Source organism: Monopterus albus, unplaced genomic scaffold, assembly GCF_001952655.1.
Source record: "Monopterus albus unplaced genomic scaffold, M_albus_1.0 scaffold4.1, whole genome shotgun sequence".
NCBI lineage: Eukaryota > Metazoa > Chordata > Actinopteri > Synbranchiformes > Synbranchidae > Monopterus > Monopterus albus.
Window position 1 is genome coordinate 1,798,896 of NW_018127884.1, and position 15,919 is coordinate 1,814,814.

Here is a 15,919-nt window from a genome sequence, read left to right on the forward strand (position 1 = left end):
AGTTGTACGTATGCTTAACTGAAATATTTAAGACTTGTTTAAGCTTCCTGCTGTAGTATTGGAAAGAAAAACTGTATGGAAGAGGGAAAGAACATGTTGTTCTGTCATCACAACAAGGTTGACACATATTTCAGCACAGTTTGGCTTTACTTAACATAACACTGTCACTTGCAGTGTTTTCCCACAGCAACATTGTCCTCATGCTATTAAAGGCAATTGGCAAGGCACATTATATAGCACAATGACAATTCAAACACAATACACATAGAAGGATAAAACATTAAAAAGCATACAGAATGCACACAGAAAGATTAAACTGTAAGTGCATATAGAGTAGAGTATATAGATAAAACGTTAGAATGCAAATTCAATAAAAAAATGACAAGTAGCAGCATGCATGAGTACAGTAGATGCCTAGTACTTTTACTGTAGCTGTGGCAGACAGTGGATTCTCACTGTTCTCATTATATTTTGTATCCCTTTATTTCAGTCTTCCCAAGACAAACCTCTGAGTACTTTAACATCAGACACGGGTGTACTTTCTTCCTGAAATTAAAAACACCAGTGTTGATACAGTCAGCTAAATAGTCCCAAAAACCTTTAAGCTGTGGCAGAATGTGGATTCCCACTGTTCTCAATAAACTTGTGCCCCTTTACTTCAGTACAAATTTATAGGATGCATGTTTTGGTTGTAGCAAAACTAAAGCCTATAATAGAAAAAGAAACCAAGGTTGAAGATGTGTTAAAGCTTTACACTTTTCATGTGTACCACAAAGTAGCTTCTATAGTTTGTGTTTTATATTTTGAGCGACTGGACCATGAATCTAACAAACTGACTTACAATAAAAAATAGGAAAAGAATCACCATACATTTTCTTCTAATCCAAATGATGGTGATGCATAATCTTCCAAAGAGCCTGTCCTCTTCAGTAAATGTTCTGTCAACACAACTGTCTGTGTTGACATGGCAGTTTTACTTTTGCTTTCCTTATGTCATACATAAAAAAAAGAGGCACGGTCATTCTTCTGGTGTTTCCCATCCAAAGAGAGGTGGCACACAAGAGGTACATGGTACAGTATATTAATAATATATCTACAAGCAGAAGATTTCAAATGAAACACATATTGTAATATCAAGGTGTTAATCGGTGTTTCCATTATGCCATTTCAACTTGATTAATCTTTTGCAAACTTTTGTGCACTTTAAACCAAGACAGTTGGCCCTGGGGGATATCTGCCTGAAATTCCATTTAGCAAGTGTCTCTTAAACACATCTCTCCTCTGATTGCTGGTAGATACTGGCAGCACAGGTCCATCTGCATCAGTGATCTTAGTATTTCTGGTAGATATTATAGGATGCAACATGTGTAAAAAAACATTCAAATCTTTCAAATTAGAGGATAATCTTTTACCACATATTTACACCTTGTTTTGCCCTCAAAACAGGCTTAGTTGAATGCTGTGCAGATCATAACAGGTGACAAAAAAGTGAAAAATGAAAACATGCTGGCTACTCATATTATACAAGTTTAATCTCATGTTCATTAAATTTCTATCTAATCCCATTTTGGTTATTTTACTAATCAAAAGTGATCTTTTGATTCTGTTTTTCTGCCTTCACAGGGAGGACAGAGGGGTTCCTTCATAGCTGCTATGGATTACTGGGGTTCTGTCTTTATCAGAGACATTTACTGTAAACAAGTTGGATCCTAGGCCTTCCATTTGAAGGGTGGTATTTCTGCTTACACCAGTCTGCTGCTTATTTAATGAGATGTGCTGACAGGGAAGGCAGTAGTTTGCTGGGGTTGTCATGTTTGTGGGACCATTCCTGACCAGTTGCAGCCTTGTGGTATGTGACATTATCATGCTATAAAATAAAAGACAGATTCATTATTGCAGTTAAGGAATACACCAGTGTGGCAGGTATTGCAGTATATCCTACTTACCCATGCAGTTACTATGGTGATTCTTGGCCTGTTGCTAGCTTAGAAAAATGGGCTGATTTTAGGGATATCCATCGTTTTCCTGTACAAAAACAAACAAATAGAACAGACAGAAAATCAGCTTATTGTTACTATTATTTTACAAAAGTGAGGGGTTTGTTGTAAACATTTTAAATAAAATAAACAATGAAATGTTGAATTTTTAAAATCCCAAGGTAATTAAATTATAAAATAAACCAGAATTTGACCTGAAATAACAATCGACAGAACATTCATGTCGTTCATCTTTTCACTGTTTATTACAGGAAGCATATAGTAAGCTGCCCTTGCCTCATTAGGAACCCATTTCCTGTAAACTACTGTGGTTAATATTGTAGGGGTTCCTACAGCCACATGAACTCAGTCTCCCAGAATCCTTCCTACCTGTACTGCACCCATAGATTCAAGTTACAGTACAGTCTCCTGTTAGAAAATATAGGTGAATCCCAATTTCCCTAAATTCTTCTGTTTCCCTCCCTTGTATTTTTTTCCCTTGCATCTTATTCCATTGCCTTCAACCTTTTGAGTGGGAACATAAAACTGTGGTGGAAAATTAGTATCAAAATATCTTAATTTTTTTAATTGAGGGCTTCTTATGCATATTGGCACAATTCTAAAATAAAAAAACAACATAAAAATAGTATACTTTCTGATTTCTAAAGAAATCCCTGTCTGATGATTGTGTTGGTGTTTGGAGAAGTTAGCACCTGAAGTATGTATAGTAATGTCAGTGCTGCTGAAACATTAGAATCCACAACCAGCCTGCTGTTGTGGCTATTGCAGTGAGTCTCAGATCAGTGGTCTTATGATGGTTACAACTGATAAAATAATCCAAGGACAGCCTCTGGGCAGGATTTCACTTGTATATACCCTTAGCCTGTTTCTGGAATGATGATGAGGAAAACATTTAAAAATCTGCTGATGGGTGAAGCTTGTTCAAGTTCAGTGATTTAAATAGCTATTTTTCACAAATAACACACTCTGAAGGGATGTTGAGGTGGGAAAAAAGAAACAGGGAAACAAGGGAAAACATGTCAAACTAGAACTATTAAAACAACACACTGCAATGTAGTAGGTCTGTGTGTGTCAGTGCTATTTGGTACCAGCCTACGGTGGGTAGCCCAGTCTGGTATCACTCGACACCCTGCCTCTAAACAAAGAGAAACATTTTCCAGCTTGATACTTTTCTAGGATTATGCCCACTTGACTGATTAGAGAAAGTAATCTGACTGAAAATTGTCCAGTTGTGGACTGACTACAAAAAGCTGAGTAAATAAGACACAACAGCTACTCTCAAAGTGCAGCTGAGCAAGGCACTGAATCAATTGTTCTAGCTAAGCTTCACAGTTACCAACGGAGGAAAAAGCCATAATGGTCAGTGTAAAACCCTGGGTAGGCGTCAGATCCTCCAGATTTCGAATGCCCATTGTAGCTGTTGATGTACACAAGTAGAAATATCTTATCAACCAATCTTGTAATGTCAACATTTGAAAATATATTGCTTTGAAAAACAAAACAAGCACTGAGCTCCTCTTCTAAGCCTGTTTTTAAAATATAATGTAACCATGAAAGTAATTTTTATTATTCATAGTAGCATCACCTTGCCTCATTTGTGAGAATGGCAGAAGATGTGAGCTGACTACTGATTTACCTTCATTTTGCATTTGAAAGTCACAGCGATTTGTGTTATTATGGCTCTGTCAGGCTGATGGTGTCAGGATTGATGGGGCCGCTGAGCTCTTCTCGAAAGCTCGTATGAAAATAGAGGTTACAGTCTTTTTCTCATCAGCACCTATGACACTGTGATGAGTGGAGGCTCGTAGTTTTGACTGACAACTAAATGTGGAGGCCTCCCACATACTTATATTTGGATAAGAGGCAGCATGTGACTCTAATATCAGGAAAACACTGCAATCCACAAAGAATAGCAAGACACGGTTATAGAGCTACATGAAGATAAGAGATATAAAGGGAGAGGGAGGGGAGACAAATGAGAGAGAAGTAAAAAGTTAGCAAAAGAGTGTGAAGTCAAGAGGAGCAGAGACAAAAAAACTGGGAGGAAGGAATATAGCATAAACTTGTTGTATCAGCAGTGTGGCGCATAACTTTATTAGCTTACTAGCGTAGGACTAACCTCATTTTACACAACAGCAGGCAGAGGTCCAAAACAGAGGCAAATAAAAATGTGTCCAGCAAAAGCAGGAGCAGAGAACAATCATGAAACTCTCGTACTATCCCAGCAAATCCTGGTTACCCAATTGACCCTGATAAAAGAGAAGGGGTAAACAAAACCGGGTGCAGGAAAAGGTTTTGTCTGTAAGAACTGAGAAGTGATATCTGGCACAGCAGAGACTACCAGGTAGGGAAAATTGGACTTTAGCAGCACAAAAGGGGGAGCTTGATTCAGTCCAGGTGCACGTTCAAAGATTTTTTTCTGTCCTCCTACAAACATGCACACACAAAAAGAAATAGAAAGAAGATAGAAACGTAGTTTACAGTATAATTACTACATTAGTACGTAGATATGTTGATAAAAAGTTACCCTTTTATTTTACAAAGAGACCAACAGAGCTTGACCTTTTCAATGTCACATTGTTCATCTGTAGTAACACCCCCGCCTTTTTGTCTACATGGTAGAATTATGATGCTGTGACTAGTATGCTAGTACAGTGACCAATAAGCCAGCTAATCAACAGGACATGCAGAGCTTACTGCAGAAGGCAAGCAGACATATGGTCAGCATGATCCTGCCATACATTTCTCCCCCTTTAGTCTCCTACTTTGTCTCTTTCTCAGTCTGGTCCAGTTATTTTATTTTATTTTTTTTTTTTACACAAGTTCCTGTATATCAGATCCCATTTCCCTCTAAAGCACACGTCAGCTGGCAGTTTATCTAACGCCGCAGCCATCCTTCAACACAACAGACCTCCAGCTGTCACAGTAGACATCATTCCAGCCACCACACTGAGGGGAGAAGAGGTTCAGTCCAGCAGAGCTGCTAGGGTTCCTTTCTGACACATCAAGCCCCCCTAAGAAGTAGGAAGCCAGAGCAAAGGGAGCGTTTCCTCTCTCCTGTGGCTCACAGTGCGCAAAGCTAGTTATTATCTGTAGGAAGAGGTGAGGGAGCACCCTGTGAGGCAATGAGGTGCTGAATGATTGCATCGCTTTCTTCTTTTCCTTATTTCTTCTTTTTTCTTGTACCTACCCTGCTTCTCCCTTGCTGTGCTTCTCTTTCACCTTTCCACTCCACGTGCCTCCTTCTCCACTCCCATCCCACACAGTTGACATCAACACAGGTAATTCTGACTAATGTGACAAATAAACTCTTTTAATCTCAACAAAGCGGCTGTTGCTCTCTCCTGTGCATTCATCTGTGTTAAATCAAAGGTTTTATGCAAATAAAGGTTTATATTGGGTCTTACTTTTCATCCTACTAAGCAGCTATATCAGGTTGTTAGCTGGACAGCTTTGAACTTAGTATGTAAACAAGTGTCAGGCTATGTGCTGAAATGCAAGCCTTCCCAACATTCACCTGTCAAAAACAGACTTTACTCCCCTAAATTATGCCTTTTCTAACTAAGCAACATCTCCTGGAGAGAGGTTTAAGTTTTAATCAGGTGTGTCTGGTGTGTGATTCACCTGCTCTGCTATTTGAAACCGCTGTGACCTTAAAGAGCTTAGCACATCATCACTTCCACCACGGAATCTTACTGTATATGCAAAGCTTTGTGCTGTCAATTGTGCAAACTAGATAAATAATATGAGCAAATGCTACAATTCCACAGGTAAAGATACCAGATTTGTAGGTCTGTGCAGTCTAGTTAGTCATATTCCAAAGTATACCCTCAAATAATCTTCATACATCCTATGTTTCTGTTTCTCTGTCTCATGCTTGTGGAGAAGTGGATTACTGTGTATTTTTTATGGCAGTAAAAGCATTTAAACATTAACAACAATACATCAGAATATACGGACCCTGTCAGGGTGTATGCTGTGTGTGGCTGGGAAGCACATCGCCAAAGCACAGCTGTCTTGTAAGCGAGGGTGGGCTCAGTGCAGCAGAAAGACAAAGTGTCACCCTGCAGTATTTATGAACAATTTTTAAAGCGGTGGTGCTGAGTGCTGTCCTTTGTACTCGCCATTCTACATATCTTGGCCTACATAACTTAAGTCTGACAACAAGCAGTCGTCTGTCGAGTGCTGTCTGCTCTCCAAGGGAAATTCTTGTTTTTCTCACACTGACAGCACGTTGCATTTAATATAACATGCCAGACAACCGATTAATTGGAATACAGGTGCAAAGTGAAAGCTGCGACAAATTTTAATTCTCACAAATCAACATATTTTTTCAAATTTTCCAAGTGCCATCAAGCCATGCAGTTAGTTTCTGGTTATATTTGCCAATCTTTGGAGCTCTCAGCCAGTGACATTTATGTTGCCATCTGAATACAGTGGAGGAATAGAATTTTGATGTGTTTTGCTTGCATCGAGAGTCTACATTTTAAAAATTAAACAACTGCATGCCTTTCCAGACAGTGTAGATTGTTCTAAGTAGCAGGGATGGTGTAAGACATCAAATAAATAAATTAAATAATTTAAAAAAAGATTTTTAAAAAGGTAAACTGCATGATTGTGATTTGCTGGACTATAACAGAAGGACTAATGACATCACAAGCCTCTTGATCCAACATATATGTACTTCAGACTGAATTAGGTCAACACATTTGGTGAAGTCGAATACCAGAGAGACCCAATATGTTGGTCTTTTTTCCCACCCTTAAAAAATACAACTTCTTTTACATATATTTTATGAGTGTTATTATTATTTGTATATACATTTGCATTAACTGTAAGCTTATAGTAATCAGTTGATGCAAAACAATTTCATTGATGGGAGAAAAAAAAACATGCCAAAGAGTGGTCTCGTTTACACCTTGCAAGAAAAAACAAACAACAACAAAACTAGCTCCCATATAGTAATAACTGTGAGATATTTTAGAAACATCATTAGAGATTAGCAGGATTTCATCACAGTGCACAGTTAATCTAATGTGTTGTATTACATACAATATGACATAAACATCGATTTTGCTTCCCCATATAGTCTGACTGATATAAAATATTTAAATAAAAAATTTAGACATTTTTGGTGTATAGATTTTCTTGAAATAAGTGACTGCTAGCTTCTCTATTTGACATTTTGCAGACATTAAACATTTTCTCACCTGACCCTAACAGTCATCACTGGACATCACTCTGTGCCCCAGTGATCCTGGATGATGTCATCAGGAATTGATGTGGTCTAGATACCACACAGGCCTCTCAGTACCATGCCAGATGCAGCTTTGCCACCCGTGGCACCATCTCAACCTTTTGAAATTTAACGGTTCATGCATGTCAGAGCTGAACCATCTAGCCCTTCAAAGAGTTTTTTTTAATTTAAAAATGACTTTGGAGGGGATAAACTGGACAACCCAATTATTGTCAGACTTTTATTTTGCTTTCTGATTTTTATTTTATGACATTTGATTAGTGGTTTGTTGCACTGCAAAGCTTTTTCTATGATCACTAAGTAGTATGTCATTTTGTGCATTTTTCCACATTACTATTAAAGTGGTAACCTACTGCACTGCTACTGGGATTATCTTGCTATAAAAAACCAACCTGTTTACTCTTTATGCAAATCACAGTTCCATTGGTTCTGTTCTCATTATGTATTTTTGTATTTTTGTAGGTCTTTCTTTCATGCATTTTTCAGGGAAGTTTAAAACATGATACTGGTATTTTCTGATCTGCTGCCTTTATGGCTAAGATGTAAAACTATTTGGTTATGGTAAGTTCCTTACTTTTTCATCCAACCCATCCACCTAGACCTTTGTCATTTGATGTTTTACAGCAAAATAACAATTTTGTGCTACTTGTTTCCATCTATTTTGCTACTAGGAAAAGATCCATTTAGGAAAAAAAAGCATATTTAAAGCATGGCTCATGCTGCTTTTTATTTGAATACATGCACATCCCAGTTCTCTAGAAATATGTTTATGTGTAAATACTGACATGTCTCATGTGGGCTTGGGACTTTTGTGGCATAAAGTTTTTCAAAAGTTAATAAATTGTTTACTCAGTAGCTTTATCAGTTAAGTTATGCACATGATTTTCAGAAATAAAATTTGTTATTTGACCTGACCAATTTGCCCAATTTTATATCCTTTGCTGCACAATATGACACCTTATTGTAAACGGCTGTCAAAGTCATTGTGTCACACGGACAGAGGATCTGAGACAGCACTGTTACTGTCCTGCCACTCAACTGCCACTTGAAAACAGACTGTTCAGATGTGCATTGGGCTGTGCTCTGAGCTGTAACACTAGCCCAGATGCACAACACATGCACAGTTCCACTCTCACACACAGTCACACCACTTGCTGTGTCACTTGGTTGGTCTGGAGGAAGAGAGAGATGGAGAGGCAGAAAAAGGGCAAACATCTGAAGGGGAAACATTAGAAGGGCATCTCTTATGTTTTCCATTAAGGTAACTGAGATGTGATGAAAGGTATTACGGAGCAGATATGTAAGAACAGAAAGAGATAAGTGGAAATGGAATGCTGTTTTTCCTGAATAACCTTAGGCTAGCATGAATTCACTATGACTCCAAACACTCATCCTGTAGCAGTGCTTCAGTGTTAGGTTAGCTTTTTATATAAAGTTGCATGACCACCATACATAACACAAGCAAATTATAACATGCAGTATGTTTTAATTGAATATATGTAGTAGACATGTGTGCAGTAGCACCTCAAATAGAGAAAGACAGACAGAAAGACAGAAGCTACTACCATTAAAGCTAGTTTCTCTGCAGCTGATTAAGTAAATGTCAGGTAGCATTCAAACAAATCAAACACCCAAACCAGGGAGTCTTTGTGTTATGTGGCACACATCTCTGGGGAGTGCCTGTTATTTACACCCTCTCATCCTGTCTAGGTTGGTGCTGTGGGGATGAATCACATTCTCACCTTGTTGTATGTGAATTTTAGACTGCTTTAACTGTCAGCCGCAGCCCTTTAAATCCCTCAAGGCCCATTTTATTTGCACTAGCCATTAGCCAAGGAAAAGGCCTCTGCCTGTTGCCCAGCTTATTTAGCAACTCTTTGTTTGTTTTTCCCTTGCTGATTCCTATTTGATCGTTCCATTCCTCACTCCTCATTGATGCAGACTGCATATTCATTTTTGGCTGGTGTTTCAGAGTATAAGGTAGGGATTCCAACCTCTAAAGGATGGTCTAATCATATGCAGGCATGCTGTCAGAAGGTTTAATTGCCTTCGTCAGCTGTGTCTCTGAGTTCAGAGAGGGGCCGATGTCCCCACATGATACCCACTGCTGTGGTCATATTGCAGATACATAAACTTTGAAAACAAAGGGAGGAAGACAGAGGAACAAGCCTTTAATGTGACTAACAATAGCAGTTTCCATCATTGTACATACCATACAAAGGCCTGTAGTTTGACCAAGACTGAGTCATTGAAAAGTTGCCAACAGACAAATGTCTCACAGATTTTTATTGCTGCCAACGTACTTTCAAGGCCAACGGCTTCTGCCATCAAAGTGAAGTATTACCCTGGAAGAAACATTCTCTATGTAAGTACACTCTCTGTGAGCTGCCAAAACTTCACCACAGTCCACAATGACAGAAAATGTCTAAACTTTCTCCTTTAACATAATGTTGCTACCCTGTAAAAACTTAGTCTCCCAAATACAGTATAACCTTACATGAGCCAAAAAAATCACCTGATTGTTAAATTTTTCTGAAGAATTCAAGACATTCAAAATCATCAAGATTTAAAATGGTTTTCTTTGGCACTAAAATAGCAAACTATGCTACTTGTAACATAGAATACTAGAAAATAAAACAATCAAGAGTCAAAAATGTTTTGCTGTGCATTTCTCTAACACAGATACAACCTGCATGAGGACAGCAGCACTAATCATGAAAATGACAAACAGACAGACCTCATGGCAGTGAATCATATAATTGCTTGGATATGTTATTTATGTTCTTGTTTTAACAAAGAGAGTCAATATGGCAGATAAAGAACACAAGCTATTAAGGTAAATTTAATTATCTGCCCCACTAATTTATTTTTGCTATCATGAGATTTATCATGCAGCAAAAGTAATTGGTGAGTGTAGGGGTGCACATCTGTGTGTGCGTTCACATTTCTGAATGCATACGTATATGAGTGAAATGTAACTGGTTGAGGAAAGACCAGGCCTGAGTGAATATTCGCCCCTCGGTATTTTGAATGGCATTGGTCGATTCTAAATCAACTTTAACAAACAGTGTAATGCTGACAGGGTGTGCTTCTCCCTCCCAATCACAAGCTTTTGTCAGGGTGCCTGCCATACAATATTAAAACTAGACAGCACTCAGAGAGAGCAAACCTCCACCAAGGAAAATCAGTTTCCCCATAATGCCATCACACCTCAAAGCTACAGTATATTCCCATGATACTGTAGTTCGACCCCCCATAATATGATTCTGTGACCATGAAAATGTACCCTAGCATTTGGAATCACAGTGATATCATTATTAGAAAAATCATAGACAATGCCATGAATGGTTAAATAAATGTCTCATGCAGACTGAAATTACAATGTGCACTTATGGGTCCTTCATAGCCACACACAGCTCACACCATTTGGCTGCATGTCAGTCCACTTTAGAGTCCATTTGCTAATGTGCCTCCTGCTACACGTATTAGCACCACTCAACTTCTCTGAAAGTCCTGAGCACCCCAGCTACACACTATCACCCCAAGAAGGTTCTCACATACAGTCAACAGCCTTTCCAACACTCACAATTTTGAGCAATCCTTTAAAAAAATTCCTGGATCCAGATGCTGTTAATTGTTCTGTGGACTGTATTCAAAAATGTAATCAAAATCATTACTTTTTGAAACATGCTGTGAACAAATCAACCAAAAACAAATGCCGGTAAAAAAAATCTACCCACGTCCTTGGCAGAGGTAGAGATGGAATATGGTAAGCAATGACTTTCAAACAGGAGTTGTGTCAATTTCACTGCTTAAGGGCTTAGAATGCTCACTCAGAGGGCACAGAATACAGTGATTTGGAAGAATTGCACATTTCTTTTAACAAAATTAACATTTTGTATGAATAGTTTATCTAGTTTTGCTGAATTTTATCAACATAAAGTGGTGTTTTACAGTTCTAAAGACACATCATATTTCTACAAAGTCCGTTCCTCTGTTTCAAATTCACTTAGACTAATTCACAATCTTTATAGGAAACTGAAAGTGTTACCTTTCAAACTCACTAGGGACATGCACATATTCTTTACATTAGTAAAGGGGCTGAATGTTTTTAACTCACCACTGTGCATCAGTGGCAGTGCCAGAGATTTTCTTTTGCTGGCGCGTTGGGGTTGCTTGACTTTTCAGCAAGGGTGCTCTGAAATTTATGGTTTACCATTAATGTGCCACAGTTTAATTTGTACTGCAACACCCCAACACACATACACAAAAGTGCACAAATGTGCGCCCACACACACACAAGCACATGCAATTCTGTGCTAAACACAAGTCAAGATATTCAGATTATGAGATATATATTTCAGGTTCACAAGCCAATTTCACACAGTTATGCCAGGGTCAGAGCTTGCACACAACAAGCCACAGAGACATTTGGTCCAGATTTCAGCCTATCACCTTGACTAATGAATCAACACTATTCCTTAGACCTAATGTAATATGAATGAGCATCACAGAGAGATAATAACTATAAGGAGTCAGGATATGTGTCTCAACCACCAAATGCATTAAATTCAAAACAGACAATAGAGGTGAAAAAACTCATGCACTTACCATTAGACATCTTCATAACAAAACAATGCATCTGTTGTTGTGGTTGAGTGTGAAGGCATCTGTGTTCTTCTATCCAGAGCCCTTGTTCTAACAGCGTTTATAGCCAACAGGCTGGGTTACTGGTTCAAGAGTCTCCACTGTTGTTCCTCGTGTAGTTTTTCAAATGACGCAGTAGCCCTGTAAGAAACACAATCAGTCTTGTTTCTTTATGATACAGTCTCCACCTGTGGATGATTGTAAAATAAAAAACAATCCATTATAATAATGCTAATGCTTCCCTTGGTTAATGCTAGGGTACAAATATTCTGGGCTAACAGGAAACAGGAAGTAAAAATAAGATCTGAAGTTCAACGGGTGCTGCACCAATTGGCTGAATCAGATCACCAGTGCTCGCTTAATAGCTTTAGTCTAAAAATAATCACTTTGTTTTATCAAAGTATTTATTTCTTTTTCAAATTATAAATCATAGTATTCATACATTAAAAATTAAAACTCTAAATAATCTACACAAATTTATTATGCTTAACATGTCTTAAAGAAGGTGGTTGACTAAATGAGACTACAGAGGTTGTCAGAGATATCACTCCAAATATGGAGACTTGTCTCCTCACTAGTCCACCTATACAGTCTCATTATATCTAAGCTTGCACATTTGCAAACTTTTCTAACTAACTGACATGGCAATGATCACTAGCTAGATCAGGTCACAGTAAGAGGAAAGGCGTTTGTAGAAAAGGTAAGCTCGCTAAATCAAATTACAAGTTGGAAGCCATGGTAGTGATGTTGAAGTCATGGGACCATGCACTGACCGCCGCATGTATGGCAACTCTACTTCAGGAGGAATTTTAAGGAACAATGTTACACAACGTTTTCTAACTCTGCTTTAAGCCCTAACCTGAACATGATTTGATAAATATCACAGCTCCTTAAGCTTCCCCTTTTCAAAGAATGTTTAATTATGGAGTAGACAAAAAGGGTAGCTCAGGCTATATCCCAGAGAATACTGTCAAAATGACATTGTAGTAAAGCTCAGTCAATGTTGGTATAGCTAAATGATATTAGAACAAAGGATCAATGGTGCAGCTCTGCCAAAGGAGAACAGCTTCAATAGTAAGAAGTTTGTCCCCAAGGTCATATTCTGTTACTGTAATACTGACCTTCTCATTCCCTTCTGACATTCTGTCCAAATCACATCCTGTTGTTATCGTCCAGGCATTTAGGTATCTGTCTTGTCTTTCATCCAATACATCCACTTGGTGATGGCCTCTGTGGCAAATTATCAAAGCCTATTATTAATTGTAATATATATGATCTAAGTAAATTGGAGGTTGATAAGCTATATGAAACATGTGATATATCAAACTTCTTTCCCTGCTGATGATGAAGTGGAAAATAATGTGACCTAAATTGTGGTGTTACTTTTTTCCCCCTTGTGTGATTTTTGTAACTTTTATTCTTTTACAGGGAAGAAACATTTTATATCTTTTTTCTTTGAATTATAATGTTTGGTAGCTGTGATCACACAGCGGATCTACAATATGTACTGTACATCTGTGGCTATTGAATATTTTTTTCCATTTTTGACCAGAACCAGTTATATTGTAATAATAGTGTAATAATATTTTTGAGAAGGATGATTCGAATATTCATTCATTTTCTACCACTTAGTCCGGCTTATTTTTGATAGATTAATTTTTTAAATCGATAAAATCACGAGTATTGACTATTAAAATAACTGACTGAAGCATATTATATTTAGAAAACAAATGACAAATTATGAGCAATATCATAGGTTTTCAACATGGTCTTTGGTGTCTTTGTTTGTTTGTTTTTGTGAATAAATATCAAACAACAAAATGGTCAAGCATTTATAATAAAGGGATTTTGCATTCACAAATGAACCATCTAATGCCCTGGAACACACAGTATAAAGCAGTAACTTCAATGAAGCCATACACTGGCAAGAAACTGCATTCAGTTTTACTAGAAACACCAAAAGTGAAAATTTACTAGTAACAGTAAACAACTTACGTAAATACAATTAGTTTAAAAGTCCAGTTGGCATTTAGTAAAAGCTCCTCCTAGCTCTCAAATGTCTTATGCACTAGATATAGGATATTTATGAATTGATTCAGCAGTGTCAGTCAGTCCTGCACTTTGCCAGGGGCACTAATCCATGTGATGGAATTCATATGTCTACTTCATATTAAGTTTCCTATGTTGCTTATTGACCTTTTCATCTATCATTTTCCCTCCCTGATGCGAGCTAGCCCCTTCACAGAATCTGTCTAGAACCATTATTTCACTGCTGTCTATTCTGCTTCAGGTGAGAAATACTTTAATACTTAACACACTGCTTCTCTTTGAGGTGACTGAGAAGGAGGGCTTGAATGTGGAAGAATGCTGGCAGTATGAGGTGTTGGGTGCGGTCACACGTTTCTTCACTGGCTGCATTCAAGAACATATGTTAATTGCTGTATGAATGAATTGAATCACTTCAGATGATGGGAGGAGACACTGTCAGCATTATTGCTGCCTTATAGCAAGTAAGCATCACATGATGTTTACACAGTATGTATGGCATCAGCAGTTGACAGTGTGTAACATCTTCCTTCAAAGCATACAACATACAGTATAAACAGGTTCCACTTGATACAGACTAAAGAATGGTTCTTTTTCTGACAAGGAAGTTTGGATGCAATTTACATACAACAACACAAAACCTCTTCTCACCATGCCATGCATTGTTATTTAGGCATATGACATAGTTTGACATAATGCCATGTGCCATCATTTCTTCTTCTGTTTGATGAAATGTGATTCTCTTAAACACCCACTCTGGCACAGCGGTCATACTTGTTTTTTTTTCCACTGTGGCGATAAATTAAAGTGGTCACACATAACTGTTCCTGTCGTGAGACATACATTCAACCTCCGTGTCTCTCACATCTTTTACGCAACCATACCACACAGTATTCCTTTCACAGTCTGACACGCACTTCACACGTATTTCAATTTACCATACCTTCTCCAACACTACTACAAATGAAAGGACCCTTGTCCTTTAACAATAGAATATGATGAATACCTTCTTTTCTTCATGTTGAAAAGACCTCCTCTCCATTTACCCTTTTAGTCTGCTCAATACAGAACAGTACTTGATTAAATCCCATTAGCACAGTTATTTGGATCAAGGACCTTGATTAAAATGCAGAAATATGATTTTTTTTTTCTAGCTGGTGTTACTCTGAAATTCCTAATGCAATTTGCCAGAGACTAAACCACTAAATGAATAGACTAAATTATCCACCAAAGCTGTGCTTGTTCTCTTCTATATGTATGTTCTTACAGTATTATTTTGTCATGATAATCACCCTAATATTTCTGTTGCAGGCGTATGTTGCTGACAGATACATGCATGATGTCCAAAGTGTTGTGTGTTGACAGACATAAAAATGTTAGTTCTTTTTTACATTCAGATTGTATTTTAGCTTCAGCCTGTGCACACTGTGCGCTTGCTGCTGCTGCTCATTACCTACCACACAGTCTGCTATTTATTAATAAGTCACACTTTGTTAGAGTTTTTATAACAAATTCTGTGATCTATAAAGTTCTGAGAGGCTATAATTGAAGGTGACTGACATGTACAAAGAACAGGCTGTTATTTGCTTGAAGGTATGCTGCAGGTAAAAAAAAATTCTTACCATGTAGCCACTGCAGTCCTAGAAGTGGTGTTTTTAAGAGAGCACCTCTGCTATCTTTTTAATTAACGTCTGCCTTGAGGCAACTGGTTAGATACAAATGGAAGAAAAAAAACCTTGGTGCATATCAATGGTCTGCAAATACAGTATGGGGTAAAACATTCCCTCTTCACAAAATAAAAATTCCACAAATACTTTATTTTGATGTATTTGAACATGTTCTCTTTGGCACTGATTATTTGAACAGACACTAATATTGCCATTCCCAGAAAATTTAAAAAAAATCTAAATGTATTATGATTGGTCTTTAGACAACTACAAACATGAGTTATTCATCAAACAATTTTAGATTT

At 37.7% G+C, this 15,919-nt stretch overlaps 1 long non-coding RNA gene across 1 annotated transcript; it reads right to left on the reverse strand.

Annotated features, from left to right (window-relative positions):
• Positions 1–1,435: 1,435 nt before the first annotated feature.
• LOC109965759 (uncharacterized) lies at positions 1,436–11,985 on the reverse strand. The gene is made up of 3 exons (XR_002275689.1): positions 11,866–11,985; positions 1,947–2,025; positions 1,436–1,867 (listed from the first exon to the last, which is right to left on the reverse strand). It is a non-coding gene; the product is annotated as an uncharacterized LOC109965759 (long non-coding RNA).
• Positions 11,986–15,919: the final 3,934 nt, after the last annotated feature.